General features: G+C 40.5%; 1 long non-coding RNA gene across 1 annotated transcript in view; it reads right to left on the bottom strand.

Annotated features, from left to right (window-relative positions):
- Positions 1-21,319, bottom strand: part of LOC130706222 (uncharacterized) — a 220,911-nt gene that overhangs the window by 138,147 nt on the left and 61,445 nt on the right. Inside the window, exon 3 of the long non-coding RNA XR_009006593.1 lies at positions 8,305-8,426. This is a non-coding gene — a long non-coding RNA (uncharacterized LOC130706222). The remainder of the gene's footprint in view (positions 1-8,304; positions 8,427-21,319) is intronic.

Genomic DNA, 21,319 nt, shown 5'->3' with positions numbered 1-21,319 from the left:
TGTAACAATCCTATCCAGAGCTGTGATGGCAAGTTATACTGATTCTGGGCATTTGCCTCCTCACCTGTTTATATTCTAGCATTGCTCATATTTTCTTTTGACATTAATCAGATTATGAGGCCAAATGATATAGCAAAAAAAGTGCTGGACCCAGAATAGGATTTAGAGTCTAAAAATGTGCATTTACATCTTGGTTATACCATTTACACTGGATGAATTCTGTAACATCTTGTAGCCCTGATGTCCTTATCTATAAAGTGTGAATAAAAATTACACTTCACAGGACTTCTAAGTAGTAATAACTATGTGCAAGCATCATGCTTACGTTATGATGATGATGATGATGATGGTGATGGTGATGGTGATGATGATGATATGTTCATTCTATCTTCTGGTCCCTTTCCTTTTCTGCTCCCTCAACCTCACTAAAATTACTTGTCTGATATTGGGAAAGCCATTCTGTTAAGTAAGAGAGCTCCTCAGCCAGTGTGGCCAGCAAATCATTAAAAAAAAAAAAAATCAGTTGTTTAAACTTTTTGATTAATTGTTCCTATAAACTCACTTAACTAATGTTTGGCCCTTAAGCAGACAGAGACTAAACAGTTTAATATTGCTTTTATTCTGTGCTTAGGAAAATAGTCTTGTTTTCAATTAGCAGGATCAAAGATATCTCACTAATAGGAGATGATGATCAATTAATTATGAGCTACACTGCTGTAAAGAGAAAATGCTCACTTTTCTTGCGCAGTCATTATCCCTCAAAAACACTGGGGTGTATCATCAAATACAGAAATGATGATCAGATCTTATGAGTTCTGAAGTAACTATTTAAAATGTTATTAACCGTTTCCATGGAAAACATACCTATTAAGGGCCATAAAGGGACAAAAACAATTGGCTCTAGATGTCATTGTGAATAGTGTCAACTCCTACGTACATGGGCGAGGCACTGGGAATTTAATAGCACTGAATTGGGGGTCAGGGGCCTGAGTTCTAGTCCTAAATCTAACGCTAACCAGTGAAATGGGCAAGTGTTGCTTTACGAGCCGGGTTTTGAGTTCACAAATGTTATCTCTCCATTCTCATGCAACTCAGTGAGCGTGCCTCTTGAGTGTTCTTGGCTCAAATCAGGAGGATGTTCCTTCTAATAAAGCAGTGATTGAAAGGTTCAAAATTCTAACAGACATTGGTTATAAGGGTTATTGGGGGTTTTTTTAAACAATCTCTTTTATTCTATTGAAGGTTATATGCAATAAGAATCTGATACCACTCACTGAGTCTCTTGGCCATCTGCTTGTGAGGTTTCTTTGCTTTAATTGTCTCCTATGACCTAGCAGTAAAGACCCCATCCCAAACAAGGTCAGGTTCTCTTGGATGAGTCTTGGCCCCAGACAAAGAGATCTGCTTTGCTCTTTAATACCTAAAATGATTAAGAATAATGACCTGTGAAAAAGAAAAAAGCAACCTCTGATATCCAAAACTAATCTGATGTTCACAACTAGACCTCAATATTTTTACAAGCTCGTTTGACATTCACAGCCAGGACATTTTTGTTCTCCTGTAGAAGATAAAATCACAGAATATCAGCCTCAGACAAGGTTACTCTGAGATCATGATAAAATGGAATGAAACAAGACCACTTCATAATCTTAAGCACAAACAAAAACAAGGTCACTGTGACACCCACAGAATACCCAATCATAGCACTATCCTCACTTTCTGACAGCAACCCATCTAGACCAAACTCCTGCTTCCTTAGATTCTCCCCTCACTCACTCCACTGGAGCCCAAATCTTATAATATGTTCTAACACCCTCTTACTGAGGGACCCCATGATTCCCTGCAATGAGTAATAAACCCAATTTATTTAATCAAGTGTGCTTACAGTGGTCTTTGACTAAAAGGCATTGACACATCCAAATATATCTTTTCCTCTCTCACCTGGCACACCTAGAGCCAGGCTGATAGAAATACTATAAAGGCACAAGCACACCAAAAAAACCTCACCACACACAGCAAGCTATAAAGACTTGGCAGAACAACTTTGCACTCCAGTTCCTGTCCCTTTTGTATCTTTTCTTTATGTCTTGGAAAAGAAATCTCCCAAGCTTGATCTACAAAAAGAGGAAATTGGACTAGAAGGGTATTTCCCAAACTATGTTCCTTGGGAAACCAGTGTCCTTCAAATGCTGACAGATGTTTTCAGAAAGGATTCTGTGGGAAAATGTGCTTGAGAAACTCTACAGTCTAGAGTAAGTCCCCTTTCATAGTTCTAGTTCCCGTTCTACAAGTTACTTTGAGAGTCATTTTAACCTCCCTTTACTTAAATCTCAGTTCCTTACCTGCAAAATGGTTGTTGTAATATGCCCTGCCTATTCCCCAGTGTTTGGAAGCAAATTAAAAATGTGACAGAAAAGCCTAGTCCAGAAATCAGGCCAAGAGGCTGTGGCTGTGAATTAGAGCGAGCACAGTGAGGAAGGGGAGGCTGGGTATTCCAGGGCTATGCCTGCGTGACAAATCAACCAAAAACTTGCATAAATTTATTATGTTCACAGATTCTCTAGGTCAGGAATTTGAACACTGCATTATAGGGATGGCTTGTCTCTGCTCTACAATGTCTGGGACCTCGGCTGGGAAGTTTTGACAATGGCTGGTGGCCACAGTCACCTTGAAGCCTTCCTCATTCACCTGTCTGGTGGTTGAGGCTGGCTATTGGCTGAAACACTTATATATGGCTTCTCCATGTGGTCTCTCCATGTGAGCTAGTTAGAGCTTCCTAACAGCATGATGGCTGGGCTCTAACAGAGCAAGAGGGACGTGCATGGCATGTTTATGACCTATCCCAGAAGTCACATAGTGTCACTTTTGCCATATTTTAATGGTCAAGGCAGTCACAAAGTTTCACCCAGATCAAGGGGAAGGGACATAGACCCTACCACCCAATAGCAGGAGTGTCAAGGTCACACTGAAGAAGAGCATGTGGGATGGGAGACATTTTTGTGACCATCTTCAGAAAATACAGCCTCTTACTCTGGGGCAGATGCAAAGTCGATGAAAAAATACAGATTCTTGAAGCCTGGCTGGAGGAAGAACAAGAGGAAGAAATCAAGGATTTTCCCAGATTTCAAGTCTAGGTGGAAAAAGAATAACTACAAAAGGGAAGGCTTTAGTCAGAGTCAGTTTGGGGAGAAAGACAGTTCGAAAGATGTTCCCAGTAGTTCTGCCTTTTGAGTTTGGAGAAGATATGAGCATGTTTACTGGCAGAGATAATGGAGCCAAGAGGAAGACTAAAGATAGAAAATGGGGGAGAGAAAATTAACAGGACAAGATTCTGGAGGAGGCAGTTGTGACTAAATACTCAGATGGAGGTTTAACTTCACATGGAGAAATGCTATTTCTCTGAGGAAATAGGAGGAGAGGATGGGGGAAATAGAACAGAACTCTGAGACATTTTGAAGTGCAGAGAAGGGAAAATGGCAGATCTCAAACTGAATAGCCTATCTTCTCAGGGAAGTAAGAGATAAGAAAATCTATTGAAATTAACATGAGATGTCTTGAAGTCCATAAGGAATAGAAATGACTAGGCAAGAAACTGAATAGGATATCTGTAGGATATGACTCAAGTAGTTCTTATTTTTGAAAAAAGTTGAAAGATTGTTAAAATGATAATTATTGACACTGGGTGATGGAATATGGGAATTTATTATACTGTTCTTACTAAGTATGTGTATGATTGAAATTTTCATAATAAAATGTTTAAAATTTTTAAAAAGCTTTTGAATAATACACTTATCTAGTTGTTTTTTTTTTTAAAGAAACTTATAACATTGCATTTTTATTTGTGGGTTGTCAATAAAAATGTTTCCCTTAGGTGAATGGCTCTCAATGGTGAAAGGATTTTCTATTTGTCTCATACTTATTACTGCCCTAGATAAAAGTTCAATCAATTCACATGTACCTGTAAAACCCTCTGCCTAATATTTTAAAAATGCCTGCCGTATACTTTAGGCAAGTTCTGAGATGACTTCCCCTAACAGCACATTATTGCTTTTTGTTGAACTAAACAAAAGTCTTTTATTTCTTTACTATCATTGTTATTATTATTATTACTTAAGACTAGTTGGTTGCAGGTTGGGTTTTTTTTTTCTTTTTTTTTTTTAAATTTGTTTTTGGCTGCATTGGGTCTTCGTTGCTGCGCGCGGGCTTTCTCTAGTTGCGGTGAGCGGGGGCTACTCTTCGTTGCGGTGCGCGGGCTTCTCATTGCGGTGGCTTCTCTCATCGTGGAGCACGGGCTCTAGGTGTGCGGGGCTTCAGAAGTTGTGGCGTGCAGGCTCAGTAGTTGTGGCGCATGGGCTTAGTTGCTCCACGGCACGTGGATCTTCCCGGACCAGGGCTCGAATCCGTGTCCCCTGCACTGGCAGGCGGATTCTTAATCACTGCACCACCAGGTAAGCCCCACAGGTTGGGTTCTAGTCTGTCCTTTCCACAGTGATACCCATATGAAGAATATCACAGGGTTTCCAGTCTTGTTAGATTTCTTCTTGGCATTGGGAAAACACTGAGCTGGCAAAATAAATAGCTCAAATCTCAGAAACATGTTAGAGTGATATGGAATCCTGTATGCTTCATAGCACTAATCAACAACCATTTATATTCTTGGGGATCGAAGGAAACATATTAAAAAAGGATATCCTTGCCTCGTACAAAACTGTCACAGTCGGCTAGCAAGAAATATTAAAGACTGAAGAAATATCCATGAAGCAGCCACTTGGTTTTCTGAAGCATGTCAATGATACCCAGAATTCATCAAGTTCATGGTTCCACATCTTGGATTGTGAAAAGTAACTAGGAAGTGTGCGTGATTTTGACCTTTATTCAAGATCTCTTTTTCTGCGTTATATTAGGAATAATGAATTGTCATAAATATCATGTGACTCAAACCAATATTCTGGGAAAATGGCTGGTGGGTTTTAGAAATTAGATGGCAAGCAACTCAAAATCAGATACTGCAAGTATCTTAAAAGGAGAGTAGCCTAGCTTTCCAGCTTTAGCTCTTACCAAACCATCCACATGTTGACCAGGCTCCTGTTCAGGTAAGAAGCACTAGAATGAAGAACATATTTACATAATATGGTGGATGAAAAATCTGAACAGGATAGAGGCAGAGGGAGAGAAGACCTGGGAGATTAATGAAAGGGAAGACTCAAAAGCATGAACTCAAGGTCTGAGGGGCGGAAGACATCATGCATCCCTTGCTGAGGGGTCAAATTATTTCTTTCATATCAGGACAGCAATGCGAAGACAGAAAACAGGAAGATTTTCAGTCAAATGCATTTTACTGGGCAAAATAATGGTAGCCAACTTCAGTCTCAATGACCTTTCATGGCAATTTGAGGATTACAAAGGAAAAATTACTGACATCAAATGACAGCACCCACTGACACTATTCCTCCCTTGACTGACATTAATCACAAGTTGCTGTCTATACAGGAATTTTTATTTAATGGAGAAAGAAGCATATGCCACTTTATCTTAGCATCTTACTAAACAGTAGTTCTGGGATTCATGTGCATGGACTACAGACTATGTCTAGAGCTCTGCTCCTGATTTTGATGTTGGAAAAATTGTGAAGAAGTATAATACCTGACAAACTAAGGGAGAGAAAAAGACCGAGAGTGAGGCTGGAGTGGGACTGGTGACGATTCTTTCTCTAAATCCCCTCACTTCCTTAGTGGATATGAAATATGAGCCAGATATACACAGACACTCTTAGTGGCCAGAGAAGAATCATCTCATCCTTCCTTTTTGGCTTTAGTGAGTTCCCAAAGATCTAGTCAAAGAGTCGGTGTTGGATGGACCTAGTGGAGATGCCACTCATGGTTCGGTCCTTGTCCAATCATCCCAGGAAAAAGTCTTGTCCATGGATAGGCACAGCCATACCATGCAGCCCCTGTATTCTCCGACCCTGTGTGACACAGACCCATGGCCCCAGTAATGGAGGCAGGGGCCCACCTTGGTCCAGCTCCAAGCCCTGACACAGACTAACTCTTGTGCTAAAAGAGTGAGGAGTAAGTACAGACATTAGCTCAGCAAAATTGATTCCAGGCATTGAACATGAAGCAAATGTTGAAAGGAAAATATAATTTTTGTGTCCAGGTTTCCCTAACTGTGGTAGGCTGAACAATGCCCTTCCCCAAAGAAGTCCATAACCTAATATCGAGAACCTGTGAATGTTGTTACCTCATGTAGCAAAAGAGATTTTGTAGATGTCATTAAGTTAAGGATCTTGAGGTGGGGAGATTATCCTGGATTATCTGGGTGTGCCCAATGTATTCAAAAGGATGCTTATAAAAGGGACACAAGAGGAGTCAGAGAAGGAGATGTGATAGCACAAGCAGAGGAACAGAGAGAGATTCAAAGATGCTACACTGCTGGCTTTGAAGACAGAGGAAGAAGCCATGAGCCAAGGAATGCAGGTGGCCTCTAGAAGCCAGAAAAGGCAAAGAAACAGATTATGTGCTAGAACATTCAGAAGGAATGCAGTCCTGAAAACCCATTGCAGACTTCTGACCTCCAGAACTATAAGATAATAAATTTGTGGTGTTTTAAGTCACTGAGTTCGTGGTCATTTGTTTCAGCAGCACTTGGAAACGAATATGCCAAGAGCCCATACAGACAAGATGAGATCAGTTCGCTCCTGGCCCCTAAATTACAACCACTTAAGTCCTATCTCACTTGTCAGTAGAAGTCCAGCCTTTCTTTGACTCCTCTCCACAAATAAAAGGGAAAGTTTACTCCTTCCAGGAAGTTGCCTTGGTTGTTTCTGGCTGACTCAGTCCCCTCCTGCTTTGAAACCACTCCTTCCCTCCACCCATGGGGCCACTGATGACCCTGCTGCTGGTCACTTCCCTTGCATTCCTGCATCACTCCTTTGTACTGCTTCACCCAAAGCATGGTCCTGATCAGCTTCCCTAATTTCCGAAGCGAAATGCAAATGCAAGGCTGAAGCTTGCTGTAATAAGAAAAAATAATAAGTAATGATAAAACTACTAGTTGAGGAAGTTACAACACAGAAGTAACCATCTTAGGCTGGATTCCTTAGAACTGGAACCTGAGATGAGAATTCTTAGGCACGTGATTTCTTCTGGGAGACAGCAGAGGAATGAGGGAAGCAGGATGAGGCAGGGGAAGGAGTGAAGTTATCATGGGGTCTTACTGGGAATTCAGCTTCAACCTGATCCCACAGGGAATTCTGGAGTACAAACTGCACCAGAGGATAGTACCACCTCAAAGGCAAAGGGGCCAGCCTTCTGTACCCTCTGTCAGTCTGTCGTTGGCCATAGCCACTTGGGGAATGGGGTAGCATAACCTCCCAGATGAGGAGACTCCCATTCTGCTGAGAAAAATTCTCTAGATAAAGAGGTAGGGATGAATAGGCAAGCCCATAGTTGCTGAGGGATATGGCATCAGGAGTCCTTAAAAGGGATGTGCGTGGGCACCAACTGCATCCATGACAACAACCTATAACATAGCTCACAACTAGTCCCGGAAGAGCACCTCTGCCCTGCCCTGGCCTCACCACTGTTCGAAAGAGTTAACTTTACTCTTCATTTTCCCACCTCCTTTCCACTCCATCAACAGAAACGTCCTTGAGCTGTCTCTTCTCCCTGGAGGAGAGGTTCCAGAGACATTTCTTTCTCCCTTAAACACATCACCCAATCCTGTTTCAGTTTCAGGATTTTCCAAAATGATTGACAGCCCTCACTCCCTAATCTTGGTCTTAGGACTCCAAGAAGACACTGGAACACAAAGGCCCAACATTAGTACATTTGTCCTAGTTTGAGTAACATGCGTGTACGGCACCAACAGTCCAATCTACGTTGAGCCAAGGTGATTAGCTCATCATTTCCCTTTCACAGCCATTCAGTCCTCCTTGGGGAGGTAAAGATTAACCCTCCACTTTATTCCTGCCATGCACAAACACCTCCATAAGAACAAGCAATAACATGCAGGCATTGAAATCTATAAACCCCTTCCTAGGGAAGAACATATCACCAAAAAGTGTTATTCATACTGCAGGTGGCAACCCATTAGTGGTCTTGAGAAAAAATTAATGAAAAAAAGGCAGACTAGAAAAGATTAAAATTCATTTCAAATAACAAATGTACATGCTGTTTCATGGAGCAAGACTTTGTTTCAGTTATATTTATTCATATATGTATATTCAAACATTTGCACGTCTGGGTCACAACGTATTTCTTACTATAGGTAGGAGTCAAAAGAAAAGTTGGGAAAAAAACTCACCGATGTAAACACTTTTCACTACACAGATAACTTCTCTCATTTTCATCCGGAACAGATTGGTTTCTTGATGTCACTGGAGGTTTAGAAATCTTCATTTATTGTTGTGTGTCTTTGCTTCATGTCTACAAAAGAGAAAGATCCATCTGGGTATTTGCTTTCCCCCAAACAAGAGAATTGTCAACTCCATTCCATATCCCAAAGGTGAACTGAACTCTACTTCTCTACAAAGCCTGCTTTAAACTTTGAAATTATAACATTATGGATTGAAGTAGGTAGAATTATGTCCCCTAAAAAGATATGCTCAAGTCCTAACTCCCAGTACCTGTGAATGTGACCTTATTTGGAAATAGGGTCTTGGCAGATGTAATCAAGTTAAAATGAGGTCATACTAGGTTAGGGTGGGCCCTAATCCAGTGGCTGGTATCCTTGTAAGAAGAGGGAAATTTGGACACAGAGACACACAGGGAGAATGTCACGTGACAAGAGGCAGATATTGGAATGATGTGCCCACAAGACAGAGAATGCCCAGAATTGCCAGAAACCACCAGAAGCTAGGCAGTGGCAGAGAAAGATTCTTCCCAAGAGCCTTGAGAGAAAGAATGGCCCTGCTGATACCTTGATTTTGGATTTCTTGTCCCCAGAACTGTGAGAGAATACATTTCTTTGGTCTTAAGTCTCTGGTAATTTGTTTCGGCAGTCTTAGGAAACTAATACATGGGTTGTCCTATTTCTACACTCACCATTGAATTTTCAAAGATCTTAGCAAATATTTACATGTACCTGCTTGAATATTCATAAAACATCTCTGAAAAGATAACCAAGAAACTGACAACACTAGTTGCCTTTGGGAAAGGGAAGTGGGTAGCAGCAGAATAAGGGGAGGAGATTTTTTACTATAATACCCTTTTGAATTTTAAACCATGTGATGTATTATCTATTTTTAAAACAAATAAAATAAAAATTTTGAAAATTTATGGCTCAAACTCAACCTACCTAGCAATCTTCCCCACCTCCCTAGAGATCACTGCTGATGGAAGCCTGTCCCATTTTTTTTAAACGAAGATGTAAAGTCCTAAAAAGAAGGATCACCCTCTTTCACAGAGAACACCTGGTTCACAGTCATTTCCCTTTTGTACCAAAAACCCAGGAAGGCTAACTGTCTAGTCTTATTCAGAGATATCTTTAGTCATCTGCCTCTCTCTTCCAAGCTATTTGCTTAAGGATAAAACGGTACAACACTGGCAGCTGAAACAATGTTCCTATCCATGATATCCTTAATTACTGACTTAAATGAAGAGCCATTGTCAGATTTCCTCATTAAAAGACATATTTTATGAGCAGATAACTCACACGAATGATTTAAGAAGGACAGATTCATCAGACAGTTTGAGGTTGAATCTAACAAAGTATGCAAAGTTAATTATATAATTTGAAGTGTTGGACAAAATGGGTCCAAGGGTCTTTCAACATCAAAGCCTCTAGTGGAGAAGGATGCAGTGTAACTGGGGCCTTCAGCTAAACTCTCCCATGAGACAACTCTGTACAATACTGGTGATCAATGCATATTTCATGAATTGAATAAAATTAAAAGCATAAAATGAAGAGCTAGAAGAGACTCTGGAATTCTTAGGCATGTTTCCCCAGCAATGCTCTGAAAATGGGCACCGGGCTGTCTGGGCTGGAATACTGACTTCACTTTAGCCAGGCTTTTTCTATGCCTCAGTTTTCTCATCTGAAAAATACAGTGATTATAATTTCTGCCTCTTAGCGTTGTTGAGTAGGTGAAGTATATGCAGTAGATGCACTTGGTACCTTGACCAGATTCCACTTACAAGGCCAGAGCACCCATCCCCTAGCAGGGGAGAATGTGGGCTACCCCAGCTGCCTCCGTCTCTGCAGAACTGCCCCGGACTGATGGTAGCCATGCCCTCCAGGAAGCTACCCCACCCCATGGCCCACAGACAAAGACTGACTGATATGCGGGTACAAAAGAGACCCCTCCTCTCAAGTCAGGGATAACTCCAAGGTGTGGTTTGTATGTCAGAGCCTCTCTTTAAGGAAGCAAGACCGCGCGTATCCTCGCTCACCTTCCCCCACCCCTTTCCTTTCCTGCTTCCCTCCCTCCCTCCCAGGTTCTCCCTGAAGAGCACTCCCCGCAACGCGCCTGACTTCCTGCTTCAGGCTCTGCTTCTAGGGAACCCAACCTAAGAGAGGAGGTAGAGAGCTTCAAAGTTAAGTGTATAAACAGTCAATCCAGTTTCATCGTTATTGCTTAATCATTCAAATTTAGGGCAAGCACAAAATCAAAGGACCTTTGACATAATCCACCCCCGAAGGCTTACAGAGGAAAGTGGTGATACAAAATCTGAAAAGACAGAAAATTACTTGGGTGAGTCTATTCCCAAACTAAGACTGAGGAGACAAACCAGGAGCCAGAAAGAGATAGACTGGCCCTGCTTAGATTTCTTGTAAAAACTAGAGACTCTGTGGTGAAGACCTAAAATTAATATTATGCACTGCCTTGACACTGGTGAAATCAGCAGGGTCTCAAATAGCCTAATTGCAAGTGCCTCTCCCTACTCTGCCACAAAGATCCTCTAGCCAAACAACTCTCCTTATCACAGGGACTAAGAACAGTTCCCTGCAGCCCTCAGAACTATTCAAACAAGCCAATCACATCCTCCCACAGAAGCCAGGGTACACCTCACCCTCTTGATACCAGAAGCCTGCCTCTCACAGCCCCTGGTTGTTCGCTCTGCTTCTGAGTATAACTCCCATGTAGCCCTACATGGCACGTGGGATCCTCCTGCCCCAGACTGTGAGTATGGGTGACTAATAAACCATTGTCCATCTCATCTCTCCAGTGGTGGATGCTGTGTGTTCAGCCATCCCCATAACTCCATGGTGGGAAGCCATTCATCACCAGTGGGGTAAAGAGAAGGCAATGAATGAAAACAGACCCTTATTACCAGGGCTTGTAAGACTTAGTTTTTTAACTTCTCCATTGCTTTGTTAAACTTGTCAATTTTCATATATGAAATTAAGAAAAGCCAAGTGTGTGTGTGCATATGTATGTGTCAAAGAAACAAGATTAGGTTGGAAGAAGCTGGAAAACTGTCTTTCTCTGTAGCAAACACAGGAAAGAGGCTGTGTGTGTGGATAAGAGGCAGGGGTGGATGAGGCAGGGCTCGCTTGGGCCAGAGGGAGAGAGGAAGAAACGGACAACTTGCCGAGACAAAGCTGTGTTCTAGGTAGAAGCCTGGCCGCTCCCCATTAGACCAAGGTGCTTCCCATTAGAACAGAAACCAAAAATCAGTGGGAACGGATCAGAGCTCAAAAGTAAAGGAAGTAAAGGTGTTTGGGCAGAAACGAAAAATGAATGAAGAACAGGTGAAATATGCATTATTCGTCAAGAACTCCTGACACTGTGGTTCTTATTAATGCAGAATGTGAGGGATGAGGTTTGGTTTCTCTCACTAGTTTTAGCTAAGGTCATCAAAAATTTTGGCTGCCTTTTAAGTACACAGTACCTTGACCTTGATACTCAGCCTAGTTATGAGATCACTGGAGACAAGTTGAAGGAGGTGCCCATTTCTAGAGCCTTACAGGACAAACCTTTCTGATAATCCCCAAATCACATCCCTCTGGACTTTTCATTCAATTCAACTCATGATTTAGGCACTAAGAACCTATACTATACAATACCTAATGTACTGTGTTTTTCCATATGTGCACCTATGATATGAGAGAATCTGCCCTTTTAACAAGCCCAAAGGTGAGTCTTATGTGTCCCAAAATTTGAAAAGTAATACTTGAAAAGATGCAAAGGAGAAAAAGGCAGGGGAAGCACTGATATTAAAATACAAGAGTGTTCTTTGGAAAAAATGGGTCAGAGGCATTTCTCCAGAGAAGACGTACAGATGGCCAACAGGTACATGAAAAAAATACTCAAAATCACTACCAGTCAAAATCACCTTATACCGGTCAGAATGGCCATCATAAAAAAGTCTACAAATGGGGAGTTCCCTGTCAGTCCAATGGTTAGGACTTGGCGCTTTCACTACCGTGGCTCAGGTTCAACACCTGGTCGGGGAACTAAGATCCCATAAGCTATGCGGCGCGGCCAAAAAAAAAAAAAAGTCTACAAATAACAAATGCTGGAGAGGGTGTGGAGAAAAGGGAACCCCCCCACACTGTTGGTGGCAATGTAAATTGGTGCAGTCACTATAGAGAACAGTATGGAGGTTCCCTAGAAAACTAAAAATAGGGTTACCATATGATCCAACTACCCCACTCCTGGGCATATATCTGGAAAAGATGAAGACTCTAATTCGAAAAGATACATGCACCCCAGTGTTCATAGCAGCACTATTTACAATAGCCAAGACATGGAAGCAACCCAAATGGCCATTGACAGATGAATGGATAAAGGTGTGGTGTATATATATATATATATATATATATATATATATATATTAATACAATGGAATACTACTCAGCCATAAAAATGAATGAAATAATGCCACTTGCAGCAACATGGATGGACCTAGAGATTATCATACTAAGTGAAGTAAGTCAGACAAAGAAAGGTAAATATCATATGATATCACTTATATGTGGAATCTAAAAAATGATACAAATGAACTTATTTACAAAACAGAAATAGACTCACAGACATAGAAAACAAACTTAAGGTTACCAAAGGGGAAAGGTGAGGGGAGGGATAAGTTAGGAGTTAGTGATTAACAGATACACACTACTATATATAAAATAGATAAACAATAAGGACTTACTGTATAGCACAGGGAACTATATTCGATACCATGTAATACCCTACAACGGTAAAGAATCTGAAAAAGAATATACATATGTGTGTGTGTGTGTGTGTGTGTAAATATATATATATATACACACATATGTGTGTGTATATATATATATACACACACACACATATGTGTATATATAACTGAATCATTTTGCTGTACACCTGAAACTAATGCAGCATTGTAAATCAAGCATACTTCAATTTTAAAAAATGGGTCAGAGGGAGTTAGTCTTTAAAAAAACAAGATAAAATAAAATGAAATAAAATAAAACAAAATAAAGTACAAGATCACATAGATTGAGTCACACTATTAATGGACCAACAGGAAGGACAGAAGCTGTTGAAAAGGGGAGGAAGGTAACTGTTCAGCCTCCTGAAAGATAGGGAGGTTAACCTGGGCTTTGAAGATGAGTAGGATTTAAATTGACATAGAAAGCATTCCACACACCCACACAATAATGGAAGTGAGCATTCAATGCAGCTAGTATTCATTAATTACTAAAAAAAAAAAAAAAAAGGCAAACGTCTCAACAAGTACACAGTGGTTGCCATTTTTATTTGGCTGACTCCTTATTTGAGGGAAACAAGTGACAAAAAAACCTATTTAAATACTTAAATCATAAAAACCACAACTAAGTGGTACCACACTAATTCTTTATTCATGTGAGATTTGACCGTGTAGCTCAGGCAGTGCCACCAAGGACCTGGCTTCTCACTATGTAGTTCCTTCTCACCCTTCCATGCTGTTGGCACCATCCTCAGGGCTTTCATGCTGATCCCTTGGCTTGCCCCTCACTGCAGCAAAATGGCACCTCAAGTCCAAACCTCACTTCCTCACACCAACTCTTTAGGACAAGAGATGGTCTCTTTCTATAGCCTCTGCCTATCTTTCAGCCCCATCCTGAATCATGTTCTCACTTGCTCTCTGCACCCCAGCTCCATTGGCCTATTTCAAGCTCATCAAATATGCTATTCTTACTTCTATCACAGCACATGGGCTTCCATGGTGCATTCTTTCTCCTCTTCACCTAGTTCACACACACTCAAATTTCATCTCCCAGCATAAACTTCATGACAAGGTCAGCCCCTGTTATATGCTCTCAATACATAGTGTAGTTCTCTTTCGTGGCAATATATACATATAACCATTTGATTAGTGTTTGTCTTTTCTACAAGAAAGAAACCATGTCTGGTTTGGTTTATCATTGTATCCTCAGCATCAAGCCAGTGTCTGGACAGTGGGCACTTAATACATATTTGTTGATTGGATAGTTGGATGGATGGATGGATGGATGGATGGATGGATGGATGGACTTGGCTTCTAAACATGGCCATGTAACTAATTAGCTACCTAACCTTCAGCTTTTTTGAGATTCAGTTCTCTCAACTGTGAAATGAAAAGGTTGGACTAGTTGACCTTTAAGACCCTTTCTGAATTTAAAGTGCTGAATTCATAAAGTGTTACTGGCAAGAGAATTTCTTTAACTGCAAGTATGGTGGAAACAAACTAAAAAATGGTGTTTTGGGTTACTCTGCTATCCTTTTACAAATGTCATTTTTAATCTAATTCTGACTTTGTGTGGGTCTCACGCAGTAGTTAGCAATCTGGAGAAATTGATATCCTAAAACTGTTACCGAGCAGCTGGAATTGCCAAATAGCTAATACAAGTTAGAAAAATATATATTGACAGTCTAGGCAGATGTTAAATTAAATGTTATTAAGAACATTTTACACATGTTCCTTTCCCTACCCTATCCCCCCAAATTTGCAATATTCAAAGTAAAGGGTGGATTCGGTTTGATGCACTGCTAAAAATAAAATTTCCATCTTTGAGTGATGTTTAGTACAGAGCACTATTATCATATTGAAATAGTTTTATCTTGAATTTACAAAATAGCCTTGCTGTATCCAAATTCATAGAAATTTGATTAGATCCTAAATATATTTTCATTCAGGGTCCAATTCATATCCATCGATTTCTGCATCTTAAAAGAAAATATAATTCAGCTTTTCACTTGACATGCCTATGAAGCACAAGATAACATTTCCTACCTGCTCCCCCATTCAACATCTGGATCTGAACTATAATTTGCCTATAAATAAGAAATGAGAATTTTGATCAGGCAGCTTTGCAATCTGTTCAAAATAGTCTGGGAATACTTGATTGCATAACAAACCTCCAAGTAAATCAAGTGGTCTTAAGACAGTTTAACTATCATACAATATTTTATTATATTCTATCTCCCCTTAAAAATTACACTTTCTAATGAAGTGATGCAGCCAGAGTATTGATAAAGAGAGAGCACTATGTGGAAATGTCCTTGTGAAAAGAAACTCCACTTGTTGAGGAAACCAAGGCCCCGTTGTTCCTCTTCTAAGTGGCTGGGGCAGGAACTGGCTAACTGTTCCCCAAACCCATTTCCATATCCTCCTTGGCTCCCAGGTAGACTGCATTTCCCAGCCTCCCACGTGACAGATTCCTGGCCAATGGAATGTAGGCAGGAACTTATACACCCCACTTTTGGGCCTGGCTTATAAAATCCTCCCATGCAATCCTCCACCCTCTTACCTCCCACACATGAAAGATGGCAGAGCTAGGTATGCCTTGTTTTGTGAACACTGTGTAGGGCAGAGCCTCTCTCCACTGTCTCATACTCCCAACCAAATTATGAGCTAGCAGAAGAGAGACTACATTATAGTATCTGTCACTCTTCTCAGTATCCTAGGCTTCTGAGCACAGCACACTACCAAAAGCCTCCATTAAAAATTTGCTATAGGTGATGACTCCTTTTCCCCCATTTTTTCTTCATTTTAAAGACAGAAGAGTAAAGAAGAGGGGAGAGCCTGACATTTCATGACTTTTTTGCCCAAGAACCATCTATCCTTGCATAAATTGGGCCCATAAAATAGATTGGCTGCAAGAATGGAGAAAATGTTTAGCTTCCTCAAATGAGTGTATTAGTCCAAGTTCTCATAGAAGCATATGCCAAGATAAGATTAAACATACAAGGATTTTACTAAGAGAAATGCCCATGAAAGAAATTGGAGAGTGAGCCAGGAAAGCTAGAGGGTCATGAGACTATGACGCGAGGCTGACCCAGAGTGAAGAAGCGAGGGGGAGAAGGTTGGGCAGAAGTGTGCTGCAATGTAGTCTAAGGAAGGTTTGGCAAGGCCATCAGGGAGTCCTCAAGCCAAAGCTGGCCATCGGAGGAATCCCATGTCTCTCCAGAAAAAAACCTGCCTTGGTACTTCTGCCACACATCATTGGCTGGGAGCACCCCTTGGGAGGCAAGGCCTTGGCTCAAACTTGGAGATGGATTTCAGAACCCAGCAGCTGGGGCCATCAGTCAGTTATACTCCCCGCAGTTCTTCAAAGCACATTCTCATCGCTTCTACAGAGTGTTCTATTAAAGGCAACATGAGCTTATCCATCTTATCTGTACATCTTTTTGTTTTAATAGATTTTAGCCACTATGAAAACATAAAGGATCAGGACCAGAAAAAACTAGTCTCCATGATGGGTCTTGTCATAAATTTTGTTTTTATCAGTCACCATCAGTCAAACACATAATGCTCCCCCATTGAATAGAGGCTCATTAACCAAGTTAGGATTTATATTCAGCTGCTAGTTATGGGGACTGGAGATAAAAAAATGGTTTAACCAAGACAGAGGTTTATTTCCCTCTTATATAAAAGAAGTCTGTAGTTAAGCAGTGCAGTGATAGTATTAGGTTGGCCACAAAGTTCGTTTGGGTTTTTCTGTACATCTTATGGAAAAACCTGAACGAACTTTTTGGCCAACCCAATATAATAGCTCTAAAGTATCATACTGGACCCAGCCACCTACTATATTTCTATTCCTTCATTCTTAGAGTATGATTACCATCCTCAGGTCACCTCATGTTTCAGAATGGATTCTGGGAATCCAATCATCATGTTTGTATTCCAGTTAGGATGGAGGGGAAGAAGTGAAAACAGAAAGGGACATATGCTAGCTATGTGCCCCTTTAAAAAACAAACAAAAGTAACTATTCCTGGGAAGTACCACTGTATGCAGACAATTTCAAGATACAACTCATGGGCAACACTTTGCTACACAGGAGGCTGAGGAATGAATTCTTTAAGCTGTGCAGAAAAATTCCCCAACTCTTTTCATAGAAGAAGGGGTATGAATACTGGGCAGGTATTCTTTTTCCCAGCCATTTCTCGGGTTTGGTTCTGAAAAGAAAGTTTTAATTTAAAAAGGCTGGTAAGGTTTTTCCTCTGCTACTAGATGAATCTATTATATTAATGACAGCCACTGATCCAATTCAATTGCCTTCCATAAATTTGCACATATTGTTTATTGGTTGCCTTGTCCATATAACCTGTTCATTTTGTACTTTCTTCCCTCTCTGAGGAAAAGTAAATTTTCTTTTTTTTTTTTCCATTATATTAGAGGCCTTCTAGGCTATCTGCCCACCCCACCAGCTTCCCTCTCTGAAAACTGCTCTCCCAGACAAGAGTGCTTCCTGAGTCATATTTCTAACTACCTAATGCATCCCTGACCCTTGAATATTAGGTCAGGGATAGAAACTAAACCAAGCTGAGCAGATCCATTTCTCTCTTCTGAGAACTGGGATCTGGAATCAAGATCACACCTGTCTCCACTGGACATTTGAATAAAGGAGATGTGAATTTATTTTATTAATTAATTTATTTATAAATTTATTTATTTATTTATTTATTTTTGGCTGTGTTGTGTCTTCGTTGCTGTGCGCAGGCTTTCTCTAGTTGCGGTGAGCAGGGGCTACTCTTGGTTGCGGTGCGTGGGCTTCTCATTGCAGTGGCTTCTCTTGTTGCGGAGCACGGGCTCTAGGTGCGCGGGCTTCAGTAGTTGTGGCACGTGGGCTTCAGTAGTTGTGGCTCACGGGCTCTAGAGTGCAGGCTCAGTAGTTGTGGCGCACGGGCTTAGTTGCTCCATGGCACGTGGGATCTTCCCAGACCAGGGCTTGAATCCGTGTCCCCTGCATTGGCAGGAGGATTCTTAACCACTGCACCGCCAGGGAAATCCCAAGGAGATGTAAATTTAGAAATGATAGGGACAGACATCTTCTGCCATGTTTATGGAACAGTCAAGAGAGCCAGTTTGCTGACAGAGGAGAGTAAAGCAGAGATGGCACAGCTCTTACTTTGCTGTAGTTATGTGGATCAATCCCTTCCACAGATATTTTCCCAAATATTACATCCAAGTAGATGAACTGGAAGGACCATAAATAGCTGGTAGCTAGTGTCGGGTGCTTTCCAAACTACCCCTATTATTAGGACCTAACCAATATAATCCCAGCCTTTTCTTCTATGGTCCTTCCAATGTGGTACACTGGAACCAGCATGAGATTTGTTGATTTTTTAATGTGTTCCCTGATTCCTATTCCTATCCTTAGCATATATTTCATTGAGTAGCTATCTGTTACTTCCTATCAGTAGACTCATCCTGCCTGCCGTATGTTATCACAGCTACTGGGGATAAAGATAGTGATAAGGGTTGGGCTTGTTGGATTCAATTTGAGAAACTGAGTTCATTTGGAGTTCTACACTATGCTAGGTATGGAGAATAAACAGATAAATAAGACATGGACCCTGCCCAGCAATTTATAAGTTGCTATCATAAGTGACTCTCAACCAAGTTCTGGTACTGTATTTGCATGTCAAGTCATATCTAGCAAAAGGAGTTAAGATCTCTCAATTGGAAGATGTCCAATAGCTTAGAGGCAGAAAGGGACGATGACTCCACTGATTTCTTGGAAAAAGGAAATCCTTTCAAAAGTTTTTCTTTTTCCCCTCTCTGACCTGATTTTTACCTACACCCCTCTGTTTGTTTGCACTTGGTGTATAGATAGCTCCACTGAGAAGGGGATCAAAAAGAATGCCAAAGCTCTTTTTTGACCAAAATGCTATGATACTAGAAATCAACTATAAGAAAAAAACTGCAAAAAACCCAAACATGTGGAGGCTAAATAATATGCTTCTAAGCAACCAATGGCTAACTGAAGAAATCAAAGAGGAGGAGGAGAATAAGATTCCACAAGCCTTGTGGCCAAAAAAAAAAAGTAATCATGAGGGGAGGAGAATACAAATGCAGGGTTTTAAAAATTTATTTGAAATTAAGAGATAAGCAACTTAAAACAATCATACGCACGTGCACACACACACACATATATAGACTGCTATACAAAAACCTCATGGTAACTGCAAACCAAAAATCTGTAATAGATATACACACAAAAAAAGAAAAAGGAATCCAAACATAGCGCCAAAGATAGTCATTAAATCACAAGAGAAGAGAGCAAAAGAAGAAGAAAGGGGAAAAAAAGACCTATAAAAACAAATCCAAAACAATTAACAAAATGGCAATAAGGGCTTCCCTGGTGGTGCAGTGGTTGAGAATCCGCCTGCCAAGGCAGGGGACACGGGTTCGAGCCCTGGTCTGGGAAGATCCCACATGCCACGGAGCAACTGGGCCCGTGAGCCACAACTACTGAGCCTGCACGTCTGCAGCCTATGCTCCGCAACAAGAGAGGCCACGATAGTGAGAGGCCTGCGCACCGCGATGAAGAGTGGCCCCCGCTTGCCGCAACTAGAGAAAGCCCTCGCACAGAAACGAAGACCCGACACAGCCATAAATAAATTAATTAATTAATTAATTTTAAAAATGGCAATAAGAACATATATATCAATAATTACCTTAAATATAAATGGACTAAATTATCCAACCAAAAGACACAGAGTGGCTGAATGGATACAAAAACATGACTCGTATGTATGCTGCCAACAAGAGACTCACTTCAGATCTAGAGACACACACAGACTAAAAGTTAGAGAATGTAAAAAGGTATTCCATGCAAGTGGAAATCAAAAGAAAGTCAGCGTAGCAATAACTATATCAGACAAAATAGACTTTAAAATAAAGGCTGTTACGAAAAAGGACACTATATAATGATCAAGGAATCAATCCAAGAAGATCTAACAATTGTAAATATATATGCACCCAACACAGGAGCACCTAAATATATGAAGCAAATATTTACAGACATAAAAGGAGAAGTTGACAGTAACACAATGACAGTAGGGGACTTTAACACCCCACTCACATCAATGAACAGATCAGCCAGACAGAAAATCAATAAGGAAACTGGCCTTAAATGACATGTTAGACCAGACAAACTTAATTGATATATAGAGCATTCCATCCAAAAGAAGCAGAATACACTCTTTTCAAGTGCACACAGAACATGCTCCAGGATAGGTCACATGCTAGGTCACAAAACAAGCCTTAGTAAATTTAAGAAAATTGAAATCATGTCAAGCATCTTTTCTGACCAAAATGCTATGAGACTAGAAATCAACTACAAGAAAAAAACTGCAAAAAACACAAACACATAGAGGTTAAACAATATGCTACTAAACAACCAATGGCTAACAAGAAATCAAAGAGGAAATAAATACCTAGAGACAAATGACAATGAAAACACAATGATCCCAAACCTAAGGGACGCAGCAAAACCTGTTCTAAGAGGGAAGTTTATAGAAATACAATCTTACCTCAGGAAACAAGTAAAATCTCAAATAAACAAGATAATCTTACACTTAAAGCAGCTAGAGAAAGAACAAACAAAACCCAAAGTTAGTAGAAGGAAAGAAATCATAAACATCAGAGCAGAAATAAATGAAATAGAGACTAAAAAATAATAGAAAAGATCAATGAAACTAAAAGATGGTTCTCTGAAAAGACAAACAAAATTGACAAACCTTTAGCCAGACTCATCAAGAAAAAATGGGAGAGGGCCCATATCAATAAAATCAAAATGAAAAAGGAGAAGTTACAATCAACACCATAGAAATGCAAAGGATCATAAGAGACTACTATGAACAACTATATGCCAATAAAATGGAAAACCTAGAAGAAATGGACAAACCCTTAGAAAGGTACACTATCCCAAGACTGAACCAGGAAGGAATAAAAATATGAACAGACCAATTACCGGTAATGAGACTGAATCAGTAATTTAAAAACTCCCAGAAAACAAAAGTCCAGGACCAGATGGCTTCACAGGTGAATTCTACCAAACATTTAGAGAAGAGTTAAGACCCATCATTCCCAAACTATTCCAAAAAACTGCAAAGGAAGGAACACTTAACAACACATTCTA

Source organism: Balaenoptera acutorostrata, chromosome X, assembly GCF_949987535.1.
Source record: "Balaenoptera acutorostrata chromosome X, mBalAcu1.1, whole genome shotgun sequence".
Classification (NCBI taxonomy): domain Eukaryota; kingdom Metazoa; phylum Chordata; class Mammalia; order Artiodactyla; family Balaenopteridae; genus Balaenoptera; species Balaenoptera acutorostrata.
This window is presented reverse-complemented; position numbering and strand designations above follow the sequence as displayed.